The 11,418-nt window shown below is 46.5% G+C and overlaps 1 pseudogene; it reads left to right on the top strand.

The window, feature by feature from the left end:
- The first annotated feature begins 5,709 nt into the window (after positions 1-5,709).
- On the top strand, positions 5,710-5,828 carry LOC134912220 (5S ribosomal RNA; annotated as a pseudogene).
- Positions 5,829-11,418: the final 5,590 nt, after the last annotated feature.

The following is an 11,418-nucleotide window of genomic DNA, read 5'->3' as shown; positions in this document are numbered from 1 at the left end:
ATTTTACACGGTTCCGAGGCAGATTCGAATCTTCCCGCCTTGCTCGGTTAACCCGAGCGCGCCTGTGAGGATACCGGGTTCCAAATCACTCAGTCACGGTGGTAGATGAAAACCAACAGTGGTTTATTGAACAGAATGGGTTATAAACAGCTCAGCACACTTCTGTGATCCAATTCTACACGACAATCCCTCCTGGAGCTCCTGACAGAACATTACTTCTTAGTCAGTCTCCTGCCACCCTCACACCTCCTGTCCCAGATCTCTCTCACGTCCCCTGTTTGCTATTATCAAACCTTTGTCTTTTCTACAATAAGGCGACACCCCCAGAACAGTTTCACATGCCCAGGCATGTCCCCTAGGCCACAATAGATGTTATCTAAAGTAACCTTACTTAATCTGATTGTGTGGCTTGGAATCCATTGTGTGGGGAAGAATGAGGGGGGTGTATGGCCTGACATCTGAGACTGGCTGTATCTACACAACAGCAAACACACAGGTTATCTGATCAGTCATATTGGGAAAACATTATTTTACAAACTATAACACAATAACCATTACATTCATATATATACATTGAAAACATAACTGTACCCTTGTAACAATAACATCATACAATATAATACAATATTGCCTAACATATAACTAATAACATATTGGCAATTGATGAAGTCCATGTGTAGGACCAGGGCTAGGAAAGTAACCACGTGTCTTTTACCACTGAGCGACACGACGCGCCAGCTGTGTCATCACATGTCGTCACATTACCTTCCCCTACTTTCTCGCCCTGTGTCCTAAGTAGCTGAAGCTTGCTGAGCGCAGTGATGCTCTCCTACATCAGACAGTCTGTGCCCCATCATAATAATGACTGGCAGGTTTCTCTTGTGGGTCTGGTGGTTTTTGTGAATAGCATTGTACAGTTTGTACGGAGACCACCTGCGTCCCAGGTCCAAAGTCTGTGGTAATGTCATGAGGCTTGTGTGGGAATTTCTTTCCCCGGTCTGGTGGGTGTGTGGCCCACAGTGCATAACTCAATACAGTCTTACCAGGGTCCGGTGGAAACGTTATCAGCAGTCCATAGTTCTTGTATTTCCCCCCGGTGTCCCATCTAAATACATTAATCAAAGTCCCCTTTGTAGACAGCCGCCGGGTTGGGGTAACAGCATGTGCAACAGTGTAATTCAATAAGTCCAATAACTACACCTGGGGACCTAATAATTCCCCTACACCCAACTGGGTAACCTCACATTTCAGATAGTCACAATTTTCCTCCATAAACAAAATCTGATCTCTGGGGCCCTCACTCTCCCTCCCCAACCATGTATTCCCTGGGAACCCCACTTCCATCACCTCTGGTGCATCAGGACAGTGGCTTCCCTCCCCCAAACATGAACCACGGGTATGGTAATTGTCAGGGCACAATGGGGATTCCTTCATGCCAGAAGTTTCTTCTGTGCTATCCTGGGTAAATGCTTCCTCCAGCCTGGCTAGCTGGGTAACTTGTGGGATCCTACTCTGAGTCTTGTATGCTTTGGCCTGGAGTACAATCTGCTCAGCTTCCTTGTGTGTATCCACCAACTCGACCATCGTTGTACTGGAACATGGATGTAGGTTCACCGGGACAGTGGCATTACCTTCTCCATTCACTGCTACATGTACTGGCTGACCACCATTGTCCTGGTTAGAGTCAGTCATTTCACCTTGCACACAATGCCAGTCCAAAACACATTCAGGTGCCCTAGAGTAGAGCAACATGTTCCCTTCCAGTTCCTGAGCTGATGCTATTTTCACCATGTCTGATACCTGGATTTTCTCTGAGTCACAGGGAAGATTCTGGCATTCAGACTGCAACTCCTTACCATCAAGTTCACTGAATGGGAACAGACCTCCAGAATCTTCTGGGAGAGATACAATAGCTGGGGATACACTGGGCCCTTCCTGGACATCCTTTTCTGATAAAATAACTGGGGCAGCCATGAACATAGCTTCACAATAGGCCTCCCTCAGCCGAATATGCTGATCAGCCTGAAGTGAGACACTGTCTGCACTAGCCATGCTTATAGTTGGGACATTACCACCTACTGCTGCCCTCGCAGAGCTCTCCTCTTCCACCTCTGCAAATGGAAGGCATAATGCAACTTCTCCTGGGGTGTTTGAATGACAGACCCCACTTCCTTCTCATTTTCAGTAGCCTCCCCCAAACACAACACTGTAAATGGCTCAATAGCCAGGACTGGTTGGTGCTCACCTGAAGGATTCCCTTGGAGGCTCTGTTGCTGAAGTGGTGGTCGAGTGATAGTGGCAACTTCTTCCTCAATGTCTCGCTGGCACTCTGGGATGCTTTCTATATCCTCCAAGCCTGCAAATGGCCAGTTGTAGCACAGCTCAGGCCGGTCACTGAGTGTTTCACTGTGACATTCCCCCAGGGAGAAGAGAACGGGTTGCAGACAGTGCTTCCTTGCATCCACCTGGTCAAGGTCGTTCTTTTCCAGTGTAACATACTGGGCAGACAGTTCTTGACACTCTCTCACTAAGCCCTCATCCTCCATCTCAGCAAAAGGGAAGTTGTAGTGCAGTTCCTCCTGGGGTGCCTGGATTGTGCTCACTGCTGACTTCACTTCGTGTGCTTCCTTCCGTATAGACCACTGGGCAACTTCTTCCCTTGGGTATGGGAGAAGCTGTTGCAGGTGGTGCCTTTCCGCATCCACTCTGTAACACTGGTCTCGCCATGCTGGGGTATCCAGGGGCCCCCGATCCAATGCCACTTCCTCTGGCTCTGTCCGGGAAGGCAATTTACTCTGCACTTGCCCCTCCGTCTCTGTATATTGTATCCTTTGTGTCATTTGGGCCACTGTTGCGATCACTTCCTCCCTGAATTCCTCAAACTCTGGCTCCCCCAGCAGATTCCATGTGGCTGCTTCACTTCTGCAGTGCATGAACGCATTCCCCAGATGACACAACTTGTCCTGTATGCTGGATACTCTCCACCTGCTGATTTCCCACTGAGCTTCATTCCAGTACTCCCAAATGTACTGCATTTTGGTAACTATAAATAAAAGATCCGGCTTCCCAGCCTGCCGATATGCTGACAAACTTCCAACCACAAGCTTCACTGCCCTGGTTCCATTACTGGTCTCCTCCGCTGAGGCCTGGACCATATCCTCTTCTTCCTCCTTTTCACAGGGGTGCTCAACGTCCCATTGAGCCAGTTTTCCAATTAGGGATTCCTTGGTATCCACTGTATTGATTACAATTTTTCTTCCATGACACAGTCCTTGCAGGACTCTCTTCTTGATGTCTTTGTAATATTGTGCTGCTGCCTCCAATCTGCTGTAATATCTTGCATCCATGCTTGTAACCTGAGTGATTCCTCTGCTTGCCACCAAATGTGAGGATACCGGGTTCCAAATCACTCAGTCACGGTGGTAGATGAAAACCAACAGTGGTTTATTGAACAGAATGGGTTATAAACAGCTCAGCACACTTCTGTGATCCAATTCTACACGACAATCCCTCCTGGAGCTCCTGACAGAACATTACTTCTTAGTCAGTCTCCTGCCACCCTCACACCTCCTGTCCCAGATCTCTCTCACGTCCCCTGTTTGCTATTATCAAACCTTTGTCTTTTCTACAATAAGGCGACACCCCCAGAATAGTTTCACATGCCCAGGCATGTCCCCTAGGCCACAATAGATGTTATCTAAAGTAACCTTACTTAATCTGATTGTGTGGCCTGGAATCCATTGTGTGGGGAAGAATGAGGGGGGTGTATGGCCTGACATCTGAGACTGGCTGTATCTACACAACAGCAAACACACAGGTTATCTGATCAGTCATATTGGGAAAACATTATTTTACAAACTATAACACAATAACCATTACATTCATATATATACATTGTAAACATAACTGTACCCTTGTAACAATAACATCATACAATATAATACAATATTGCCTAACATATAACTAATAACATATTGGCAATTGATGAAGTCCATGTGTAGGACCAGGGCTAGGAAAGTAACCACGTGTCTTTTACCACTGAGCGACACGACGCGCCAGCTGTGTCATCACATGTCGTCACAGCGCCCGAACGTCATCATCCCGCTGTCGGATTCTACCGAGATTCTGATTCTATATAAGGAGCCGCGCGTCGCCGCCATTTTTAACTCGTGCATTGGAAATGATAGTGAGAGGACGTGGCTGGCGTCCTCTCAGTTTTATTCAGGTGGCTGCAAATATCTGTGCTCACTGCTTTATTGAGGGGACTGGGGACCAGCAGTATTATATAGGAGGAGTACAGTGCAGAGTTTTGCTGACCAGTGACCACCAGTATTATACGTTCTCTGCCTGAAAAACGCTCCATATCTGTGCTCAGTGTGCTGCATATATCTGTGCTCACACTGCTTTATTGTGGGGACTGGGGACCACCAGTATTATATAGGAGGAGTACAGTGCAGAGTTTTGCTGACCAGTGACCACCAGTATACGTTGTCTGCCTGAAAAACACTCCATATCTGTGCTGCATTGTGTAGTATATAGTAGTACAGTGCATAATTTTGCTGACCACCAGTATATAATATATAGGAGTACGGTACAGAAGGCCACTGCTGTACCTACCTCTGTGTCCATGAATGTATTGGGGGTATACCGCACTGGAAAATGGTGATATATCTAGTAGATATAGTTAGGACCAAAATATTAAATACAACGAGAAAACCAATGTTTTCTAATTATATCTTGAGTTTGGTGGTGCACCCTGAGTCAGTGGTAAGACATGCAAAAAGGGAGAGAAGAAGACTCTTTTGTGGGTGCACTCTTGTATGTTTGGAAGTCTCAGAAGAAACAATAGGTAGAAATTAAATATAAATTTTAAATATAACTTTTATTAACAACAATTGATAAAATAGTACTGTTAATAGTCAATAGGCTGCTTGATTGCAGGATGCAATACCAGTGACCGATCGCCCCCCACAATTCCGGGTAATATCTGCTTAATTGCAGCATTTTTTGCACTCTTATTGGTATTCAACTTCAGATGATTATTTTATTTTATAATATTATTCATCAAAGCTGTTTTATGCAAGCACCCGCTTTACAGGCAGTCGGCACTGAGCGGCATTATACCGTTACCATTTAGGATATTGTTAAACCTTTGATGTTCAGTTATTAAACTGACATATTCCTTTGGCTGAGCAATCTATTATCATTTTTTGTATCTTTATATTTTTCTAGCATTTCTGTAGCTCTGTATACAGCGGAACATAATTAATCCCAACATATCCTGTTAGAATTGTTGATATTATTTCTTTATCTTCCCACCTGATACCATTTTGGTACAAAGGGTAATAATCTGATAGCATCAAATTGATGGTGTTGCATGGTTTAAATCAATTTAATTGTCTGCTAATTGTGTACAATTTGCTTTTTATCACATCAAGTACCCATATTATAGGTACTATCAGCATCCTGCAATCAAGCAGCCTATTGACTATTAACCATTCTTAAACCTCTACATATCAGCATTGTTCCCTTCTCTTTTTCTAACTTTTTTACTACTATTTTTCAGGACTCTCACCACTGATTCAGGGGTAATTATCCCGGTCTAACGGTGGCAGCAGATCCCCTATTTTCCTCTCCAACCTACTCTTGTTTCTTCTCCATTTTTCGTGAACTCTCATCAGTGATTCTCGAGCCCTCGATATCAAATTTTTCTACTATCATACCACACTGGTAACGCCCGAATCCTTCCGATCTTGGAAGCTAAGCAGTGTAGGGCTGGGTCAGTACTCGAGTAGGAGACTCTTGAGGAATACTCAGTTTAGTAGAAATTCCTGGACGGTTTTGCTCAGCGTCTAACACTGACAGCAGATTCATCTTGCTTATTCTATCTTTACCCATCCTATCTGTCTCCTCATCATCACTCATAAGAGAATAAAAACGCCTCATCTTTTCAGGCCTCCAGCTGTAATTTTCGCACCCAGGCAGCTCAGAACTAATATTCAGTATTTACACTGTAATCAAATTTGTTCTGTGTTCCCTACCTCTGTGTCGTCAAGTATACTATCCATCCATACCTGTGGTGCATTTAAGTTTTGCACAGTTTGCTGACCACCAGTATATAATATATAGCATTACGGTACAGTAGGCCACTGCTGTACCTACCTTTGTGTCGTCAAGTATACTATCCATCCATACCTGTGGTGCATTTCAGTTTTGCACAGTTTGCTGACCACCAGTATATAATATATAGCATTACGGTACAGAAGGCCACTGCTCTACCTACCTCTGTGTCGTCAAGTATACTATCCATCCATACCTGTGGTGCATTTCAGTTGTGCGCAGTATATATAGTAGTAGGCCATTGCTATTGATACTGGCATATAATTCCACACATTAAAAAATGGAGAACAAAAATGTGGAGGGTAAAATAGGGAAAGATCAAGATCCACTTCCACCTCATGCTGAAGCTGCTGCCACTAGTCATGGCCGAGATGATGAAATGCCATCAACGTCGTCTGCCAAGGCCGATACCCAATGTCATAGTAGAGAGCATGTAAATTCCAAAAAACAAAAGTTCAGTAAAATGACCCAAAAATCAAAATTAAAAGCGTCTGAGGAGAAGCGTAAACTTGCCAATATGCCATTTACGACACGGAGTGGCAAGGAACGGCTGAGGCCCTGGCCTATGTTCATGGCTAGTGGTTCAGATTCACATAAGGATGGAAGCACTCATCCTCTCGCTAGAAAAATGAAAAGACTTAAGCTGGCAAAAGCACAGCAAAGAACTGTGCGTTTGTTAGGGTCTCCTGCCCTGTGCTGCCACGTCGTCATGGCAACCGGGAGACAAGTGCTAGTGGAGTAACCTGAGCGCAGCTGATACTCCGGTTCGGGTCTTTTGCTGTGCAGTGGTTATAGGCTCTGTGCACGGCAGGGGATCCGGTGCTGGTTTTTGTGCTCACAGTCTGTGAGGTCTGAGTGGGGCGTGGACAGCACCTGCTTTATAAGGCCTCTTTTCAGGGTAAGCAGATGCTGCTGAATCTCTGTTGGTTAGTCAGTTCATGAAAGTTAGCCAGTACTGTGTAGCTTTGTATTTGTTTGTTGCTTACTGCAAATAGGCCTGGGGATTTGGTATTACACTCTGCCAATCCAGACCTAGCAGTAAGACTGGAGTCAGTCGTTTAGCTTGCTGGGGTTCTGTTATTACTCTGTGAACTTAGCAAGTTTGCGGCTGTATTCTAACACTTGCCTGTCTAATCCTGTCTCACTGTGCTAGGTGTCAGGGGTCAGTTTAGTGGCAGTAAGCTTAAACCTGTGCACTGCAAGTGAGTATCAGGATTGTGGAGGCTCTCCTTGTGTCTATCATTCCATCTCTGACCAAGGAGTTTACTGCCACACCCGTTGGTAACCCTTTAGGGTTTTGCTGTTGCCCTTAGCAACAGCATTTCGGGTTCTCTACGTATTATAACACAACATCTTGCTTTTTACATCTGAGCAGTTCTAATACAAGGGAGATACCCAGTTCCTTAGCCTCTGGGCTTCTCTGTTCACTGTGTGTGTATTTTGTTACCCTATCACCTTCTGTGTACGTTATGTCATATTCCCCAGTTTGTCTGTGAGTCCATTTGTTTTGCATAACAGTTCAAACACCAGTACATTCCTGCAGACACTGGAGTGCATAACAGTTCTGACACTAGTACTTTCCTGCAGGCACTGGTGTGCATAACATATTCAGCAGCCTAATACTCCTGTTGAAATTTTGTGGGAATATGGAGCATACCCCTCAAAATACGTTGCAACAGGTGGTCGATCAGGTGCAGGTCCTGACTCGGCAATTTAATGATTTGTCCATTAAAATGCACACCTCCCAGGCTGCTGGCGGAGCTCCCGCAGCAGCAGCACCTGCAGGGGTTAAGGAGCCGAAAGTAAATCTCCCGGATCGTTTTTCTGGAGATCGCTCGCAGTTCTTTTGTTTCAAGGAGAGCTGCAAGCTATACTTCCGGCTTAGGCCTCAGTCTTCTGGGTCGGAGATTCAGCGGGTGGGCATAGTGATTTCCTTGCTACAAGGAGACCAACAGGTCTGGGCATATGGGTTGCAGCCTGACTGTCCGTCGCTTAAAAGTGTTGATGCTTTTTTTACGGCACTGGGCATGTTGTATGATGACCCTGACAAGACGGCCTCAGCCGAGGCTCAGATTTCGATCCTTAAGCAAGGGCGAAGGCCAGTTGAGGTTTACTGTACGGAGTTTCGGAGGTTGGCCCATGATACCCAGTGGAATGATCCAGCCCTGAGACACCAGTACCGAAGAGGTCTTTCTAACCAGATAAAGGACCAACTGGTACAATATCCCTTGCCTGATAGCTTGGATCAGCTCATGCAGTTATCCATCCGGGTGGATAGACGGCTGAGAGAGCGTAGGCTTGAAAGGGAGACTGAGATTTCCTTCCTTCCCAAGGGAACCTCAGACTCTGAGGAATTTTCTGAGGAGCCTATGCAGATTGGGGCTACCCGCCTCTCCTCGCGTGAGAAGACGCGGAGGAGACAGCAGGGGTTGTGTTTGTACTGTGGGAATAAAGGTCATGTGGTAGTATCATGCCCAGAAAAGCCGGAAAACTTCAGGGCCTGAGGGTGATGGGAAATATCCTGTCAGGCCAGAAGTCAGAATTTCCCAAGAAGACTTTTATCATTCCGGTGACCTTGAAGATCCTCGGTCAAACTGTCAAGACTGAGGCCTTTGTGGACAGTGGGGCCGACGGGGTTTTTATGGGCCGCCAATTCGCCCTAAAACACTCTGTTCCCTTAGTACCCTTGGCATCGGAAATTGAGATTTGTGGGTTAAACGGGGAACCATTATCCCAAGGTAAAATTACCTCTTGCACTAGCCAGATTTCTTTGTTTATTGGAGCCACACACTCTGAAAAATTGTCCTTTTATGTGACTGTCTGTACTTTTGCCCCATTGGTGTTGGGGTTACCCTGGTTAAGGGCCCACAATCCTCAATTTGACTGGGTCTCTGGGGAGATTCTTAGTTGGGGTACTGATTGTTTCAGGAGTTGCTTGAGCCTTCCAGTCAGGCTCTCGCAGCTAAGTTTGCCAGGATTGCCAGGGTGTTATGCAGATTTTGCGGACGTGTTCTCCAAAAAAGTTGCAGAGGTACTACCTCCCCATCGCCCCTATGACTGTGCCATTGATTTGTTGCCAAATGCTAAGCTTCCCAAGAGCAGGTTGTACTCCCTGTCACGTCCTGAGACTCAGGCTATGGCAGAGTACATTCAGGAGAACTTGGCTAAGGGATTTATCAGACCTTCACAGTCTCCAGTTGGGTCGGGGTTCTTCTTCGTGGGTAAAAAGGACGGTTCGTTGCGACCCTGCATCGACTTCAGGGAATTGAACCGTATCACGATTAAAAACTCATACCCACTGCCTCTCATTTCGGTCTGGTTTGACCAGCTTCGTACTGCCACCATTTTTTCTAAGATTGACCTACGCGGTGCGTACAATCTAATCCGAATAAGAGAGGGGGATGAATGGAAGACTGCCTTTAATACCCACTCAGGGCATTATGAATATTTGGTGATGCCTTTTGGGCTCTGTAATGCCCCGGCAGTCTTCCAGGATTTCATGAATGATGTGCTCAGGGAATATTTGGATAGATTCTTAGTTGTATACTTAGATGACATCCTAATCTTCTCCCATTCCCTGGAGGAACATCGGAAGCATGTACGCTTAGTCCTCCAGAAACTCAGAGACCACCGGCTTGGGGCGAAGCTGGAGAAGTGCGAATTTGAAGTTCAGCAAATCGCATTTCTAGGATATATTATCTCCCCAGAAGGTTTCCAAATGGAGGGTTCCAAGGTACAGGCAGTCCTGGATTGGGTGCAGCCCACTAGTTTGAAGGCGCTTCAGCGTTTCCTGGGCTTTGCGAATTTTTATAGACGATTTATCGCTGGATTTTCGTCTATAGTGGCGCCCTTGGTGGCACTCACTAAGAAAGGGGCGGATGTTGCTCACTGGTCTTGTGAGGCTAAAGCGGCTTTTGCCCGTCTCAAAAGGGCATTTGTTTCGGCCAAGGTGCTGCGACACCCAGATCCAGAGCGTCCTTTTGTGGTGGAGGTGGATGCCTCTGAGATGGGTATTGGGGCAGTGCTTTCTCAGATGGGAGTGTCTGATAATCGCCTTCATCCCTGTGCTTACTTTTCCCGTAAATTTTCGCCTGCCGAGATGAATTATGACGTGGGTAACCGGGAATTGTTGGCTATTAAGGATGCACTCGAGGAGTGGAGACACTGGCTTGATGGGGCTAAGTTTGTGGTCTCAATTCTCACTGACCATAAGAATCTGGCATATTTAGAGTCAGCGAAGCGTCTCAATGCCAGGCAGGCACGATGGGCTTTGTTTTTTGCTCGCTTTAATTTTTTGATAACATATCGCCCTGGGTCAAAAAACATCAAGGCTGATGCGCTCTCGCGGAGTTTTGCTCCAATCCAGGAGACCACCGAGGAGCCGTTGCCCATTGTTTCCCCATCATGTATTAAAGTGGGCATTACCCAGGACCTCTTATCATTAGTCCTTAGAGCACAGGAGCAGGCTCCTCCAGACCTTCCGGTAGGTCTTTTGTTTGTGCCTCCTAGGTTAAGACAGCGAGTGTTCCTGGAATTCCATGCCAAGAAGTCGGCAGGTCACCCGGGTATTGCCAGAACTCGGGAGTTGCTATCTAGGGCGGTGTGGTGGCCCTCGGTGGCTAAGGATGTGGATCAGTGGGTTCGGGCATGTGACATCTGTGCCCGAAATAAGACTCCTAGAGGGGTTCCTGTTGGCCCATTACATCCACTCTCTATCCCATCTAAGCCATGGACCCACATTTCAATGGATTTTGTGGTGGACTTGCCCAAATCCTCGGGGATGACAGCCATCTGGGTTGTCGTTGACAGGTTTTCGAAGATGGCGCACTTCGTTCCACTGGTTGGGCTGCCATCAGCCAGACGCCTGTTTGAATTATTTATGCTGCATGTTGTGCGTCTCCACGGGTTGCCACTTGATGTGGTCTCTGACCGCGGATCCCAGTTTGTGGCCAAATTCTGGAGGGCATTTTGTTCCGATCTCCAGATTTCTGTCAGCTTGTCGTCAGGCTACCATCCGCAGTCTAATGGGCAGACTGAAAGGGTGAACCAGTCCTTGGAGCAGTTCCTCAGGTGTTATGTCTCCAAGTGTCAGACTGACTGGGTTGCTCATCTGTCCATGGCGGAGTTTGCCTATAACAACGCGGCTCACTCTGCTACAGGGATCTCTCCCTTCCTTTGTGTGTATGGGCATCATCCTAAGGCCAATTCTTTTGACCCCCTGGACTCCACGCCTGGTGGTTCCTCTGTGGTTTCGGTCCTTAGAGGTATTTGGCGGAAAGTGAAGAAAGCCCTTGTGTC

This window comes from Pseudophryne corroboree, chromosome 4 (genome assembly GCF_028390025.1).
Source record: "Pseudophryne corroboree isolate aPseCor3 chromosome 4, aPseCor3.hap2, whole genome shotgun sequence".
NCBI classification, from domain to species: domain Eukaryota; kingdom Metazoa; phylum Chordata; class Amphibia; order Anura; family Myobatrachidae; genus Pseudophryne; species Pseudophryne corroboree.
This window is presented reverse-complemented; position numbering and strand designations above follow the sequence as displayed.